The following is a 17,223-nucleotide window of genomic DNA, read 5'->3' as shown; positions in this document are numbered from 1 at the left end:
ATATTGGTGGAAATGTAAGATGAATGTGCAGAAGAGATTTTATTTTTTTATGAGTGATCGTAGAAGGATGGGAGGCCAAAATGGAAAGAGCTCTATAATTCTTTCTTCAAGGAAGGAATTCTGGATCCTGTGAAATACGGCTAATAATTTACTTGTTAGGTGAGCTTCTCTTTTTGATTCCGTAAGAACACGCATAAAATCATAGTTAAAGCAAGCTCCCTGACCAGGTAGAAAACAACAGGCTTTTTATATTTCCTCTCTGGGTTCCCGCCAAGCTGGGTGAGAATAAAGATTTACAGTGTTTGAGAGATTAAAGGCCCTTGTTACATTGTTCAAATACCACGAGATTAGTTTCCAAGGCGACGGATGCCAGTTGCCATAGGCACCATGGGGCCTGGAATTAAGATTTGGTGTTTTTTTACCCTGGTCACGCAAACAGGAGCTGAATCAAATGGCAGCCGCATACATGTATTGCTCTGTCTCCACACGCGTGTGGTTGAGTTTTACAAAATGAGATAGAGAAGGATATTTGTAGTTCTGGAATAAGAGCTGGCCCACCTTTAGGGAGGCAGAAACTTAAATGGGCCGGAGGCCGAGTCTTTGGGCTCTCAGGTTTAATTTGGGGATGGCTGAGGATGCCTTTCCAAGGCATCTTAGCCAGAATCTCATTTATGAAATTGTTAGCAAATCCATCATGGTTATCAGCATAACAACAATAACAACAACAACAATCAATCAATCAATAATAATGCAATGGTTTTGAGCCTCTCAGCTCAGTTGGTTTCAGTTTTCTTTTTACCAGTGTAAATTTTTTTGCAAAATAGGCCCTTCCCCCTCCCCCCCAGCCTTTTTTGTAATTTTTGTAATTTTTATGTTATTATTTATTTGATTTTATTATTTTTATTTATTGGATTTTACTGTTTGATTTTATTATTTTTTTATTTATTGGATTTCACTATTTGGTTTTATTATTTTGATTTTATTATTTTTTTATTTATTGGATTTCACTATTTGGTTTTCAAAATGTGTTCTCCTTTTGCTCTGCCGGCTTCCCTCTGTCACTTGTCTTGACTTCAGTGGAAAGCAGTGGAGAAGGATGATCACTGTGTGTTTTAGGAACAGGTTTATCAATCCAGCTGGGTTAAAGAGATTATAGATAGGACGGATCTAATCCCAGAAGGTCACCTGGATTTTGCAGGATTGTGTAACTCCAGAGCAGTGGGGGGTTGTGTTTGTTCTGATTCTGGATGGTATGTCGGACCATGGTTAGTTGGTTCTGCAGACAGCTAAGTTATCCTACAATATCTCATGGTGTATTATATATTTATTATATTGATTACCGAGCTTCTTCTAGGAGTACAAAATATAGGGTTTTGTTCCCCTCAGTTTATCTTCATAACACCCGTGTGAGGTAGATTTGGCTGAGAATCTGTGACTGGCCAAACATTACCTAGTGAGCTTTTCAAATGTATCCTTGTTTAGTGCTCTAGCCTTAACACAATATTAGCAATGAACATTTTGCTGGCATTTATCCTACTTAACTGTACTGTCTCCATCTTTATTTAAATCCTCTGAATGGTTTTGTACCATCTCTATTTGCCTTCACAATTTTAAGCAGGGAGAAAGGTAATCCTAAAACAGATATGCCCTTGAATTCACCCAGTGGACTCAGAGGCTGACCTGGGTCATGAGTTTGTTCCTCCAAGTCCAAGTTTAACTCTAATCCAGTTTTCCACTTAACTCTAATCCAGCTTTCCAGAGTGATGCTTTCCACATGAACTACACCTCCCAGAATTCCCAGGCAGCATAGAATCGATATCTAGCATACTGTAATATGTTTGGACTGTTTAAATCGGAGCCTAGAACGAAATGGGACTGTTTTGATCTGGGAGAACTGATCCAAGGGGAGAAAGTGGAGGGCGGGGAACTAAGATGGCTGGGGAAGGAAAGGTGCTGGAAAAGTTATAGACAAGGAGGTCATTGCAGAATGCCATGCTACAAGCAGCTATGGAAGAAAAAAAGGGTGACATGGACCAAACCTGCCCAATTCACTCCACCTGGGTTGATTGTATCCAAAATCCAGTGTAGCCAAATCAAGCTAATGCAGTCTTGGCTTTCAGTTCTCCCAAACGGTAGCTGATCTAAAACAGTTTGACAAATCTTCTGAAATGCAGTGATTTTTTTTCTAGGCATGAAACAACTCCTTCTCTGATTTTCTAGACAACTATAGTATGAGCACTCAGACAGTGGAATTACGTATCTCCAAATTTGGTGTGGGCTTCCTTTAATTGGATAAATTCAAGTGGAGATTTGAGAGCCAGCTACCTAAGATGCTTTAATTTGTATACAGGTGGTCCTTGCTTTACGGCCACAATTGGGCCCAGAATTTCCATTACTAAGCAAGTTGGTTCTTAAGTGAGTTGTGCCTGGTATTTCAACCTTTTTTCCTATGAATGTTAACCACTATTGCAGTTTTTAAGCGAAACATAGGGTTGTTAAGGAAATCCAACTTCCATCACTGACTTTGCTGATCAGAAGTTGGCTAGGAAGGATGCAAGTGGCAATCACATGACCCCCAGGACACTGACTGAAACTATCATAAATACATGCCTGGTTGCCAAGTGCCCAAATTTTGATCACATGATCGTGGGGATGCTACAATGGTCATAAGCGTGAGGACTGATTGTAAGTCCTTTTTTTCAGTGCCGTTGTAACTTTGAATGGTCAGTAAATGAATAGTTGTAAATTGAGGATTGCCTGTACTCACACTGGGCCACAGCATTAGAATCGATCGTCCAAATGTCTCCTTCTGGCTTTGTGATTCTTTGATTATGATGTGTTTTATCTATATTGGTGTACGCACACTATGCATACTATGTATTTCTACAAGGACATTTCTATCCTACCTGCACTCACTTAAAGTAGCTTGAAATATTGGATTTTTCCGAGCACTTACTCCTCCTTAATCCAGAGTTGTAAAAATGCCCACTGTTGTGACCCAGGCCCAAGTAGGTAGTAGGAAACTCAGTCAGTGAAAAAACAGACAAACTTTATTCGAACAGCTGAGAATTACTTCATTCCCAGCGTAGTTCAGCTAAATTAAAGCAAATTCCCCCCCAACACAAATTCCTCAGTCCTATCACCAACCTTGATCCAATTAGGCAAACTGTCAAAGGCCTTTCTTGGCAAACATTCAGAAATCACAGATACAAAAATAAATGCAAGACGAAGACAAAGAAGACGAAGCTACCAACGTTGTTTTCCAGCAACGCCCAAACACCGTTGCTGGTCTGTTTTAAGCCTTACGGGAGGGGCCAATCATCTCTTGGCCCTACTCCCAAGTCGTCCTCTTTGCTTGAGCTGCTCTTGCCTTCTGGCAGCTCTTCTCACGTGTGCGTTAGGAACAGGCTCCTCCTGTTCCTCTGTCTCACTGCTACCAGTCTCTGGAGGCTCTGGAGTCTGCACCTCACTCCCCAATGGCCCTGGACTCACCTCAGCCTCATCGCTGTCTGACTCCGTTGCCAGCTCCGCAGGCTGCTGGTGGACCACAACACTCACAAAATTGAGTTGCAAGATTTTTTAAAAAAACAACAACAACTATTCAGCTGAATTAATCCTTTTTGGGCTCCATGGTGAGAGTCTTTCTTCCTTGGAAGAGAGCCTGCCTTTTATGAGGACATAGAGGAACAATAAATGAAGTGGCTTATCCGTTATTCACTTGGACCTTTAAGAACCTTAAATGTGACTTCCGGAGACCTTCAGAAATTTTGGATGTGGGACAAGAAGGAAACAAATAAACACTTGAGTGGAGAATACTCATATTAATTGTAATTCGTTTTAATTATATTTAAGTGTAACTGAAGCAACCACATTTAATTTTTACCTTGGCTCCATTCATTGCTTTTTGACCAGTAATTTTAAGTTGCCCTTGTGGAATTTGTAGAAATGTTGTGTTATGGTTTTAGAGCAGCAGTGTCCACCCTTGGTAACTTTTAAGACTTCAAGTCCCAGAATTCCCTAGCCAGCCTTAAAAAAAGTAAGATGGTGATGTTTTGATCTGGCTTCTGCAACCACCATTGAGCCTTTTGTCACAACCATTTATTGGAGATTAGGTTCCATACTTCACATTATCTAAATCTGATTAAGAGGTATAATTTTTTCAAGGATTGAGAGAAATCCTGGATTCAGATCTGTGGAAAAATCCTCATAAAAATGACTACAGCTTGGAAGGACCTATGCCAAAAAGGTTCTGCGTTCAATTCCGGATATCTCTAGGCAAAGATAACAGCAACAACAACAACAAAAATAGTGGAACTCTGCAGAATTGTGAACTGTGTAAATATTATTAAACTAGATGGGATCAGCTTAGCTGTGTGTTTTATGTACGTGTATTGCTTCGTGTTACTGCATTTTATATTAACAAATACGTATACAATTATAAAACAGCATGGCTTTATTAGGAAGCTATTGAACTTGATGGATCAACAGTCCCACTTGCTATGAGGCATTTTCATATATTTGTAATATAAAATGTAATTAAGAGAACAAGAAGTGAAATGAAATGCATTGTTGGCTAGAAAAATCAGATTTGAAACCCCAGTCACATCCTTTACTTATTTCGCTTAGCCTTACCTTTCCTATCATGAAAGAATAACCAGGTGTGAGGAACAATAGAACGAGCTTCCCCCAGGACTTCGCCAACTTCCTGACCTTCGAACCTTCCGCCGCAAGCTTAAGTCACATCTATTTATTTGTGCAGGGCTGGCCTAGGGTTTTAGTTTTAAATTTAGTTTTTAAATGGGGTTTTGTACTATTTTAACGGTAGTTTAAAATTTGGCCTAATTTAATAAGTTTTTTAAATGCTGTTTTTAACTTGTATTTATTCTTACGTTTTTTATTAGGCTGTAAACCGCCCTGAGTCCTTCGGGAGATAGGGCGGTATAAAAATTTGAATAATAAATAAAATAAATAAATAAATTCTGGTAGCCCTTGACTTACACCCACAACTGAACCCAAAAACTCTATTGCTAAGCAAGAGAGTTAAGCGAGTTTTGCCCCATTTTACAACCTTTACTTGCCATAGTTGTTAAGTGAATCACTGCAGTTGTTAGGTTAGTAACATGGTTGTAACATGACTTCCCCATTGACTTTGCTTGTCAGGTCAAAAAAGGTGATCACATGACCCCAGGACCCTGCAACCATCATAAATAGAAGCCTTTTGCGAAGCATCTAAATTTTAATCATATGACGTGGGGATGCTGCAATAGTTGTATTGTAACTTTGAACGGTCACTAAATGAATTGTTGTAAGTCAAAAATCTCTTCTGACCTGGAGTATTGGGACAAAAACCCAAATAAAAAGTTGTTCCTTAAAAAAAACATCGCCACTTTCTCAGAGTAATGTAACATTTTACAGAATAATTTAAAACATCTGACAACAGCATGGTGACTATATTAAAATGTCTGACGGTAAAAGGTTATTGACAGACCCCGGCACAATCTAGTTTCTTCTTGATTGAAACCCCTGGTTCTGTTTTTTTTAAAAAGCAAAATGCTAAGTCTATAAAATAAAGTCTTTTTTGCATTTTTTCCTGGATGCTAGATTTCAAATGGAAACCTGCAACCCAGGTTTGAGAAGTAGCCGTGGATTGCGCAGTTGGGTTTCATGGTCATTCTTCCATAAGAACAGAGTAGAAACTTCATGTGCTTAAGTGGCAAAGAAGGATTCTCGCAGCATTTTACAGAACCAGCAGTTTTAGAAGACTAAAATTAGCAGGGTGCATTAGTGAACCATGCCAACTCATCAACCCGAGCCAGTTTCCCTCCCTTTTTGCCCCCACCCCTTTGCTAATCATAGAGATTGCTTTCTGCGTTCCCTTGAGAGGCTGTTAAATTCCGTGCCAATCAAGACGCAACTTTCAAAGTCACTCATAATGAAGTGAACAGCTCATCTTTTAAGAAATGAAGTGTACAAGCTTTGGAATCACACGGAGTTGGATATTTGAAGACATGGACAACGAGAGATGTGAAAGTTCTGTTGAGAGCCAGATGAGGATTTTGTTTTGTTTCGTTTTCATGCTTTTGTTGGGACATCCCAGCAATAGCAAAACAATATTCTCAGCAACTGTGTCTAATAGATGCTGAGACTGTTCCTTACACAAGTTCCCCTGTTTCTTCTTTTACCAGGAAGGACTTAAATCACCTGAAATGTGGATGCGATAAGCAGAGAAGTAGGCTTGCTCCACTCTTATTGCGTGATAAGTCCTAATAAAGGTTGTTACCTGTGTCTGGTCTGCCTCACTCTTTTCCTCCTCCAGTGGCACTCTAGGTATCCCTTGTGTTGCTTCATCTCTTTGAGCTCCTTGATAAACCAAGGTATTCTATGAAATCTGCAGCCAGAGAAAGTCTGCATGGATGTGATCTGGTCCAAGGCTCCTGTCACATGCTTATTCCAAGGTTCAATGGGCGAATTGTGAACCAGAGTCTCGGTGGGGGGGTGGGAACCTAAGCTTCCTGTAAATCCACTTAGGATACATCAGTTCCTTGGGGCAGACTGATCAGGTAGGCCTTTGTCTATCTTCAGTGAGGCGTGACTGAGGAGATCTGTGATCTATTTAATGATCCATGTTCAAAGACATCGTGACTTAGTGTGCTGTGTGATACTTTGCCACTACATGAGGGAACATGGCTTTTACCTCAAACACTTCCATCCTTCCCAAAAGGAATTATATCCTTTTTCAAATGGAGGCCTCAGTGAATCCTTCCAGATTTCCAGAAATGAAGACAACAACGCATTTCTCCCCCCCCCCTCCAGTTTTTTCCATTTGCTTCTCCCTTTTCTTTTCCTCGTGAACTCTAATTCAATATGTAAGCTCTCTCCTGACACAGACTTCTGCTTTTGCATTTCTTATTATTCTGTGACACCTATAAAAGGTCTAATGTTTTATATGCATTGCACTGATAAGGCAGTTGCTCCCTGCAGGCTCATGGTTTAATGCATATTATGTGAAAGGAGAAAGGAATGGAGAGGCAGGGGAAATTAACGATTGAGAACGCATCTTCTCTGGCTGAAGACTCCAAGTTAGAATCTCCCTTGCCATGAGAAAGTGATCATTCCTCTTTCTGAAAATATGCAGTGGAAAACAAATAACAGTTGAAATTTTAGAGATTTCCTAAGATGACTATTTGTTTGTGACCAGTAACCAACAAATGAAAACCTTCCAAAAGCTAGGAAAAAACACAGCACTGATCTTTAAAATAGGTACCTGTGTTTAGATGCCCAACGATAATTTTTAAACATTTTATTTATTTATTTATTTATTCATTCATTCATTCATTCATTCATTCATCTGCTTGCTTGCTTGCTTGCTTAATTTATACAGGTAGTCCTTGACTTACAGTCCTTTGAAGTTACAATGGCTCTGAAAAAAGTGATTTATGACTGTTTTCCACACTTAAAGCCATTGCAGCATCCTTGTGGTCACAAGATCAAAATTCAGATGCTTGGCAACTGGCTGGTATTTATGATAGTTTCAGTATCCTGGGGTCATGTGATCCCCTTTTGCAACCTTCTGACCAGCCAAGTCAGTGGGGAAAGCCAGATTCACCTAACAACCATATGACTAACTTAACAATTGCAGTGATTTACAACAATTGTGGCAAGAGAAGTCGTAAAATGGAACAAAATGCACTTAACAATTAGCAACATAAGTTTTGGGCTCAATTGTGGTCGTAAATTGAGGACTACTTATTTTGCTGTGTCCACATCTTCAGGACCAACTCTGTGTGTGACTTTCTCATGGGCTGCTGTATTTCTATTTGAGAATTTTTTTAAAAATACTTGACCTGTAATACTGCTTGGTTTACTTTCCTGGTCCAGATTGTGGTAAATTTCCAGGTTTTGCCACTAGGAAATAAGATTAGGAGACTGATGGGGGAATTAAGACTATTGATGCGTCCTAGTCATCACAGCTATATGCTGCTCTACCAGCAGAGAATGCTAATTGGGTGCTTCTGTTTGAGTTTCTGGTAGATCTGTCTGTTAACAGAATGGTGATTTTTATGGGCCTTTGCCTGATCCAGAATGAAAGAAAGATCTTCTTTCATTCTTCTGCACTCTAACATCCAAGTGCCGTGATCAGGCTACCAGTATTTTGCCCAAAATTGTAATTTTGAGTGATTTCAGATGGGATAGCTGTGGTTTGTTTTTAATAGAGCAAAGCAGTGGTTCTCAACCTCCCCCCCCCCCACAAACCCCTTTTAAATACTTTTTGTGGCAACGAATCATGGCCACGGACCCCCCCCCCAAAGACTTAAGATTTAAATCTTAAGCCTTCATGGACCCCCTGTGATGATATTGTGGCCCCCAAAGGGGTCCGTGGACCACAGGTTGAGAACCACTGAACTAAGGCATAAAATAGGCATGCTCAGTTTCCAGTAGGTTTAATGCAACTGTAAAAATAAGGACAATAGCAACTGCCACCAGTTTCACAAGCAATTTCAGTCCTGCCCTCTCTGCTGAGAAATAGGTGCTCTCATTCATTCTCGGTAGCAACAGCAATAGTACTTAGATTTATATAGCACTTTACAGTGCTTTACAACCCTCTCTAACTGGTTTAAATAGGATGGCATAGAGCCAGGGCGGTAGGGCGTTAGGGCGGGCCCCACCCGCGATCTTCACTACCGGTTTGCCTGAACAGGTATGAACCGGCTCAATACCACCTCTGGATGCTATGCTAGGTCAACCTGGCTATTGAGTCACCTTGGACAGAGGGTTTCTAGGTTTAGGTTGGGAACTTGTTGGAACCTTTTTGGCATGCTATTGAGGGCTTCCCCAACTCCTGGTTTTCCGCTTCCCAGCTTCCAGATTGCCAGTACTGTTCTAACCTCTGCCTACAGCTATGTCCTAAGAACAGTTAACAAAAGAGCGGGGTGGGGGAGGGGATTCCCCATCAATTTCATGTCTTCTTATAAACCAATCAAATGGAGTAGGTTTGCAGATCACATAAAGCTCCCAAAGCAAACCAACCAATATTAAACCAGTCGAAGTTTTGCACACAATGTACACATACAACCAAGTTAAGTGTGTTCTGCAAACACAGTCACACTTGGCTTGAGCAGTGCAAAGCCTCTGCCATTGACTAAGAGTCAATTAGATAATCGTTCCCCAATGGGTCTTTGTGAAGTGATAGGGGTGTCAAAGTCTGTGCTTGGTCTCTGGCTAACCCCCCTCTGTTGCTTAGCAAAATCCCCAGTAAAGGTCAGATCGTGCCCTGTTGCAAATCAATACGAGCTTTGTTACTTGACTTTGAGGCTGGAGCAGTGTATCTGTGTGTGTTTGTGTGCATGCGTAGGAGGAGAGATTAATCTTTAATTGCTTCTTGGCAGTACTTCAAACACTTATTTTTTAAATTATTTTTATAATAAGACTTTCCATTTTGGCCAGAGTTGCTACAAGATATAGGGCATTTTTACTCAGCGTTTTGTCAAAATTGCCATTCCCTTCTCTTCTCCCCCCCCCCCCACAGTCCCCCATCCCGGCTCTTAGATAAAGACTTTATTTTCAAATATGCCTTTACTTAAAATGCTGCAGAATCACAGCATTTTCTTTCACCTGACAGATCCTCCCTCATGGCTTATTTTGCTCTGCTGCTTTTTACCGGGCATATGGGAGCAATTATTTATTTCCTGCAGAAATGGAAGTTAAGATAGCCTAAGAACTGCTTTGAATTAATGTAAAAAGGTCTTCAGTTTTGAAGGCAGACAGAAAAACTCTAGCTAGCACATGAAAGAGAGTCTTTTCTTTTTCCTTTTTTTTTTTTGAGCAGAAAATCAGGTTAGCCAATATCCATTGATTTAGTTGCAAAGGTAATGTTAGAAGATCCTAAAATCAATTGCGGGGTGGGGGAAGCAGAATTCAGAATCCTGTTAAGAGAAAAGCTACTGAAGCACATTGTGGGCTATTTTGAGATAAGAGATATTTCTAGCCAACAATATATCTTGGGATTGAGAGTGTTAAGCCTAAGAATTCCTTTATTTTAGGCCCCTTTTATTTTTTTACCTGCAGCGTTCTTTATAGCAGCTACATACATCTACAGATGTATTCAATGCATTAGCTGGGAACCTGGAAAGTTGTTTTCCAACACATCTGGACCTTAACAGGCCAGAGAAGGCCACTGAATTGATGTGATGGAGCAACAATGGCTTGCAGTGCATCTATGGTAGCCACTGAATTTGGGGAATGGTTTTTCTAAGGAGGGAGTTGCAAAACAGAAGTTTTCCAACAAAAAGCAGGCCTGTATGAGTAAGGGGTACAGATTGAAAGGTATTGAAAATGCCTTTCTGATACCCTACTTTCTGTAATGTTGTCTTTAGCCCAGGGGTGTCAAACTCAAGATCTGGAGGCCAGATCCAGCCTGCAAGGTGCTTCAGTCTGACCTGCATGGCCGCCCTGGAAACAGCAAAGGACCGACCTGCAGTGCCTCTGCCAGAGAAAACGCAGCTTGTGCGTGCAGCCCTCCTGAGCTCTGTTTTCACTGGCAGAGGGTTGCAGAAGGTCGTTGCAGCTGAAAGCGGAGCTTGGGAGTCCATTTTCACTGGCTGAGCGCTCAGGCCGCCATAGGCGCCCCCAACATGAGTGACATGGAGCTGGCCATCCCCATCCTGGCCACGCCCTCCCTGGCCCCCCTCCCCAAGGTCAAACACAACTCTTATACGACTCTCAGTGAAATCGAATCTGACACTCCTGCTCTTGCCACTCACTATTTTTCAGTGTTTTCTTTTGTAAACTGAGAATTAGGATCCTGAATTTCACTGCAGATCTTAGAAATAGAACTTTTGAGGTTCTGTTAGACGTGATACTTCAGGGAATTTCAAAATGCTCGCACAAACATTGGCAAATGACTCTTACGTGCACGTGTGTGAATGCACGCATGTTGTTCCTTTTAAAGACAAACAAATGAGCTGTGCGATTAAGTTGTATAATGTTTTAAAAAATCCATCTGTAGACGTTTTATTAAAAGGTTATACGTGTCAGGGGAAATCCTAAAACTACCTCTGCCTCATAAACAGTATAGGACTACCCTGAGTTAATAGGGCCCAAGATGGATTTATTGGAAATTCTGTTGCTCAACAGGACGGAAGGGTGTTTTAGAGTAATAATGACATCCTTGCTAAGTATTGGAAAAACTGAGGCACACTGTTTGCTTCCCTGGGATCTGTGGCCATCTTTGTCCATGAGAGGACGAGGAACTGTTGTCAGGAGGAACCAGTGGGGGGAGAGGTAGGGGAAAAAATATTAAAGGATCATGGAAGCATGACTACCAAGGGAAAAATAAAATATTTGTGAATATTCAGGCGGTGAATGGGTTTATCTTGAAAGCAGTTCACTGAGTACAGAGCAGAGCTTGCTTTGCTTTGGAATTTTACTTGGACTTTTTTAGGATGAAAAATTAATTAGGATGAAAAATTAATTAGGATTAATTAGCTATTTAGGATGAACAATTATGGCTTTGCCAGATCAGAGATACTAGCACAGAGATAGCAATAGCACTTGGTCTTATATACCGCTTCACAGTGCTTTCAGCCCTGTCTAAGCAGTTTAGAGAGTCAGCATATTGCCCCCAGCAATCTGGGTTCTCATTTTACCAATCTCGGAAGAATTGGAGGCAGAATCAACCTTCAGTTAGTCAGGATCGAACTGCTGGCAGTGAGCAGTGAGTTAGCCTGCAGTACTGCATTCTAATCACTGCACCACCACAGCCCTTTACCTCTTGTTATTGGTCTTTGAGATAAATAACCGAATTGGACGGGGTTCCAGGGGTCACCTAGTCCAGCCTGCTCCTTGACTTACAACCATTTGTTTGGTGATCATTCAAACTTACAATGTCACTGAAAAAATGTGACTTACCACCAGTCTTCACATTTAACGCCTGTTGCAGAATCTTCATGGTCACATGATAAAAATTCAGGCATTGGCAACTGGCATGGTTGTAGTGGCTCAGGTCACGTGATCACCATTTGCAAACTTCTCAGCTCATTTCTGACAAGCAAAGTCAATGCGGGAAGCTGGATTCGCTTAATGAACACTCAGGTCACTTAATAACTGCAGCAACTCACTTAACAATCCCCTTGCATAACGATGTAAATTCTGGTCGCAGTTGTGGTCATAAGTTGAGGACAACCTGTATGGGAACAATAATGCAGGATGGAACAAGTGCTATATTTGGCAATTTCACTGTCTGTCTTCTATTGGTGCAGTGGTTAGAATGCAGTATTGCAGGCAAACTCTGCCCACAGTCCAGAGTTTGATTCCAATGGGGCTCAAGATTGATTTAGCTTTTCATCCTTCCAGTGATCAGTAAATCCTGCTGGGGACAATATGCTGACATTGTAAGCCAGCATATGCTGTAAAGCACCATGAGATGGTATATAAGTCTAAATGCTATTGCTACTGCTATTTATATTTTTCCAGCAAATACAAATCCCTCAGCCTGCAAGGTGGATTACTCCATTGATGAGCAGCTCTTACTGTTTGGATGTTGCTCCAATTTGGAGAAGAAATTTGTTTCTCTGCACTTTCCATGCACTGTTGGAGCCCATCCCATTAGATCCGCAGATAAGCAATATGCCTTAAACACTGCGTGACAGTTTTTTATATTCCCCCTTAATGCAATCTTTTAGGCTAAACTTCATTAATTCAGTCTGTCTGCTTCCCAGAAGCTCTGGGCAGCTAACAGTGTTCAGATAAAATAAAATGATAACACCCAAACATATATCAAAAGAGGATTAAGGATAAAAGATGCAAATGTTATGGTTCTGCAAACCTTACCTTTAGTTAAAACACAGCCTCCTCCTGTGCAAGACTGGAGCTAAAGAGAAACGAAGGCAAGTAAGACTTCGTTAGGCTATGGTTTTCCCAGTTGCAATATCTGGCTGTGAAAGTTGGACCATAAGAAAGACTGAGCGCCAAAGCATTGAGGCCTTTGAAGTATGGTGCTGGAGAAGACTCCTGCGAAGTCCTTGGACTGCAAGACAATCAAACCGGTCAGTCCTAGAGGAGATCATCCCTGACTGCTCTTTAGAAGGCCAGATCCTGAAGATGAAACTCAAATACTTTGGCCACCTAATGAGAAGGAAGGACTCACTGGAGAAGAGCCTAATGCTGGGAAAGATTGAGGGCAAAAAAGGTGACGACAGAGAATGAGGTGGCTGGATGGAATCACTGAAACAGTAGGTGTGAGCTTAAATAAACTCCAAAGGATGGTAGAGGATAGGAAGGCCTGGAGGAATGTTGTCCATAGGGTCGCAATGGGACGGACATGAGTTTGCAGCTATCAACAACAACAACAACAAAGACTTTGTTGGGAGGGAATTCCAAAGAGTTGGAGCAGTGAAATTGGACATTTCCAAGGCTCTGTTAGGCAGTCTGTTTGGTTAGGACCTGGAAGAAATTGACCCTCGTTTGATCTCGTTGAATGGGCAGATATCTATAGGACAAGGTGATCCTTCAAATTACCAAGAGTCTTAAAGTGATAGCCAGAACCTTGAATTAGACCTGGAAATTAACTGGATATGGAATCCTCTGAATGTATTTGCACATGCCAATCACTGTCCAAGCCAATACAGATTAACAGATAACAGATTAACAGAGTTGGAGGGGAGTTTATAGGTCATCTAGTCCAACCCCACGCCTAAGCAGGAGATCCTACATCTTTTCTGACAAATGGCAGTCCAATCTCTTCCTGAAAGCCTCCAGTGATGAAGCTCCCACATCTTCTGAAAGCAAGCTGTTCCATTGGTTGATTGTTCTCACTGTCAGAAAGTTCCTCCTTATTTCTAGGTTGAATCTCTCCTTGTTCAGTTTTCATCCATTATTCCTTGTCTGGCCTTCAGGTGCTTTGGAAAACAGGTTGACCCCCCCCCTCCTCTCTGTGGCAGCCCCTCAAATATTGGAACCCTGCTATCATGTCTCCCCTAGTCCTTCTCTTCACTAGGCTAGCCAGGCCCAGTTCCTGTAACCGTTCTTCATATGTTTTAGTTTCCATTCCCCTAATCATCCCGGTTGCTCTCCTCTGCACTTTTTCTAGAGTCTCAACATCTTTTTTATAGTGTGGTGACCAAAACTGGATTGAGTACTCTAGGTGTGGTCTTACTAAGGCTTTATAGAGTGGTATTAGTATCTCACGTGATCTTGATTGTATCCCTCTGTTAATGCAACATAGGATTGCATTAGCCTTTTTGGCTGCCACTGCACGCTGCTGGTTCATATTAATATAACACAGGTAGTCCTTGACTTAGAACGGTTTGTTTAGTAACTGTTCAAAGTTACAGCAGCGCTGAAAAATGTGACATATGACTGTTTTTCACAGTTAGGACCTTTGCACCATCCTTATGATTGTGTGATCAAAATTCAGATGCTTGGCAACCCCAATTCTTTTAACCATTCAGAAGAGGGCTTGGTGTTTAACCCCCTTCATTATGATGGTTGCTCTTTCCTGAATACACTCGAATCCACAGTGTTCTTAAAAATGTGGATTGCAGAACTGAACAGTACTCTTCAGTTCCCACCAGGGTAGAATGGAGGGGTGGGAGTTGTTAACAGACTCGGTGTTACTATTGATGCTGTTGGTGACCACACCAGCTTTTTAAGCAGCCACGCTAGACTGATGTATTCTGTTCAGCTCATGAGAAACAAAGAGGCCTAGATTCTTTTTCACATGTATGGCTGCCAAAAAGTAACAGGAGCTTTGCGAAAGTTCAGCTATCAGTTCAAATTGGAGTTCAAGGGTTTTGTTTTTATTTGTTTCTTCTAGCAACCTGAGATTAGAAACTTGATTGTTATTTGCAAGAGGCGGTTTTCGAGAGACTCCGGGTTTAAAATCACCATCAAAGACAGAGATCCTTGTCACATTTAATGCCATTTGAAGAAAATTTTAAAAAGCCAAACCAACTTCGGCAGCTTAGCATTAACATTTACCGTAAGCTTTAGACGTAGTGGGGGCAAAGTTGTAAAATAAAATCCCTGTTTTCCTCTGTCCACCCTTCTCCAGTTTTTGGAGCTAATTGTTTGTCCTGTATCATAGCTTCAGAATTCATTAAATAATTCTCCACAGGCTTGGATGCCCAGGTGCTTAATCAGAAAGACTAGAACTTTGCTATTTAAAAAATATAAAAAAAATAAAATAATTCAGTTGGAAATGTTTTTTGGAGTCTTTGCAACTAAAACTCTTCTCTCTCCAAGATAGCCAAGTTCTCTGCCTATCATGCCACAAGTCCACCCCATTTCCTCAATTTCATTTCCAGATGCTTCCTCTCTTTCTGTCTCCCCCACCCACTTTGCCTGCTGCCGGATATCTGCCTCCAACGGCTAAATCATGGTCTTCTCATCATTTGCACTCTTCCACTCCAAAATGTCTTGTTTTGTTTTCCATTACAAAAGAAAGGACCAACCCCCAACCTGCTATAAATTGGCTGGGTTTATTTCAGAAATTTAAAAATCCAGCAAATCCAGTACACTTGCGAAGCCGTGTTCACGAGTCCAGTGGTACTTGGTATTGTACCTATTAAGAGATAGTGAAGATAGGTATTGTAGGATGTGGGGGCAGCTCTGTCTCTGGTTGCTTTGTTGTTGTTAGTTGCAAAGTCCCAACCCAACAGATTGCCACCCAACAGAGCCTTGAAAATGGCTATTCTCTGTCATCCCCTTCTTCTTTTGCCCTCAGTCTTTCCCAGCATTAGGCTCTTCTCCAGTGAGTCCTTCCTTCTCATTAGGTGGCCAGAGTATTTGAGTTTCATCTTCAGGATTTGGCCTTCTAAAGAGCAGTCAGGGTTGACCTCCTCTAGAACTGACCGGTTTGATATCCTTGCAGTCCAAGGGACTCGCAGGAGTCTTCTCCAGCACCATAGTTCAAAGGCCTTAATTCTTTGGCACTCAGCCTTCGTTATGGTCCAGCTTTCACAGACATACATTGCAACTGGGAAAACCATAGCCTTGTCTTTGCAACTGGGAAAACCATAGCCTTTGGCAGGGTGATGTCTCTGCTTTTTAGTAAGCTATATAGATTTGCCATAGCTTTCTTCCCCAGGAACAAACATCTTTTAATTTCTTGGCTGCAGTCCCCATCTGTGGTGACCTTGGAGCCCAGGAAAATAAAATCTGTCACTACCTCCATTTTTTCCCCATTTATTTGCCAGGAATTTAGAGGGCCAGATGCCATGATCTTAGTTTTCTTAATGTTGAGTTTCAAGCCAACTTTTGCACTCTCCTCCTTTTACCTGCATCAGGAGTCTTTTTAGTTCCTCTTCACTTTCTGCTATTAGAGTGGTATCATCTGCATATCTGGCTGCTTTACCTGATTGAAAAAGGAAAAAGTTGCATTTGAAACATAGGCAGAGTCATCTCCATCTCTGTTGGATAATCCTGGGTCAGGATTGGAGGTTTCCTATTCCAGACAGTCCTCAATTTATCACCGGCTGCTTAGGAACTGTTCAAAGTTACAAGGAACTTTCCCAGAGCTATTTACAACCCAGCTTCAAAGTTCTGAAGGTCACCCACTACCCTATGGTCACATGATCACATCTGGGGGGGGGGGTGGGGCTTGGCAGTGTCCTGCAGTCATGGGACCATGATTTGCAACATTTTTTTTTTGGTGGAAATTGGTGGTCACTTCCAGTATCCAGCAAAAAAAAAAAAGCCTATTGGGTACAATGTTAATGATCACGGCAATGACAATGGCATTCACTTAACAATCACTACAAAAAAGGTTGTAAGGTTGGTGACCCACTGAACGAGCTCCATGACTTACAACCATAATTCCGGACTCAGTTGTGAACAATTATGAGGCTTACCCGTAGTCTCAACCACTATAATACATAGAATCAGGATGGGAGCAAGTTTGGCATCCTTCTGTCATCTCCTCCTTCACCAAAATACTTCTGATGGCTCCTTTTTCTTCCAACCTTCTTTGCTCTGGTGACTAAAAAGCTCTTTGTGAGTGGAGAGGAGTCCTTTTCAGCCTCTCTGAGAGCCTTTTAGCTTGAAATAATGGTATCTAAGTTCTTCTATGCTAGACTGGAAAAATTATGAAATACAGGCCCGGAAAAGGAAGCATATTCCTTAGGGTATTTCATGTTAATGCGCTGTTAAATGTAAAACTAATTGGAATGAATTTTAGCGTGAGCAGCACTTAGCTACTCTTGGCTAACCCTGAAAAAGTTAGGCAGG

At 41.4% G+C, this 17,223-nt stretch overlaps 1 protein-coding gene and 1 long non-coding RNA gene across 5 annotated transcripts in view; one reads left to right on the top strand and one right to left on the bottom strand.

Moving 5' to 3' along the window:
* The window catches only part of GTF2IRD1 (GTF2I repeat domain containing 1), a 161,206-nt gene that overhangs the window by 38,123 nt on the left and 105,860 nt on the right, over positions 1 to 17,223 (top strand). The window lies entirely within an intron of this gene.
* LOC131188782 (uncharacterized) lies at positions 11,978 to 17,003 on the bottom strand. Of its 2 annotated transcripts, XR_009152837.1 has the most exons (4): positions 16,848 to 17,003; positions 16,275 to 16,351; positions 12,829 to 12,868; positions 11,978 to 12,181 (listed from the first exon to the last, which is right to left on the bottom strand). It is a non-coding gene; the product is annotated as an uncharacterized LOC131188782 (long non-coding RNA). The 2 variants fall into 2 exon arrangements; XR_009152836.1 differs by lacking the exon at positions 12,829 to 12,868.

This window comes from Ahaetulla prasina, chromosome 1, assembly GCF_028640845.1.
Source record: "Ahaetulla prasina isolate Xishuangbanna chromosome 1, ASM2864084v1, whole genome shotgun sequence".
Taxonomy (NCBI): Eukaryota; Metazoa; Chordata; class Lepidosauria; order Squamata; family Colubridae; genus Ahaetulla; species Ahaetulla prasina.
This window is presented reverse-complemented; position numbering and strand designations above follow the sequence as displayed.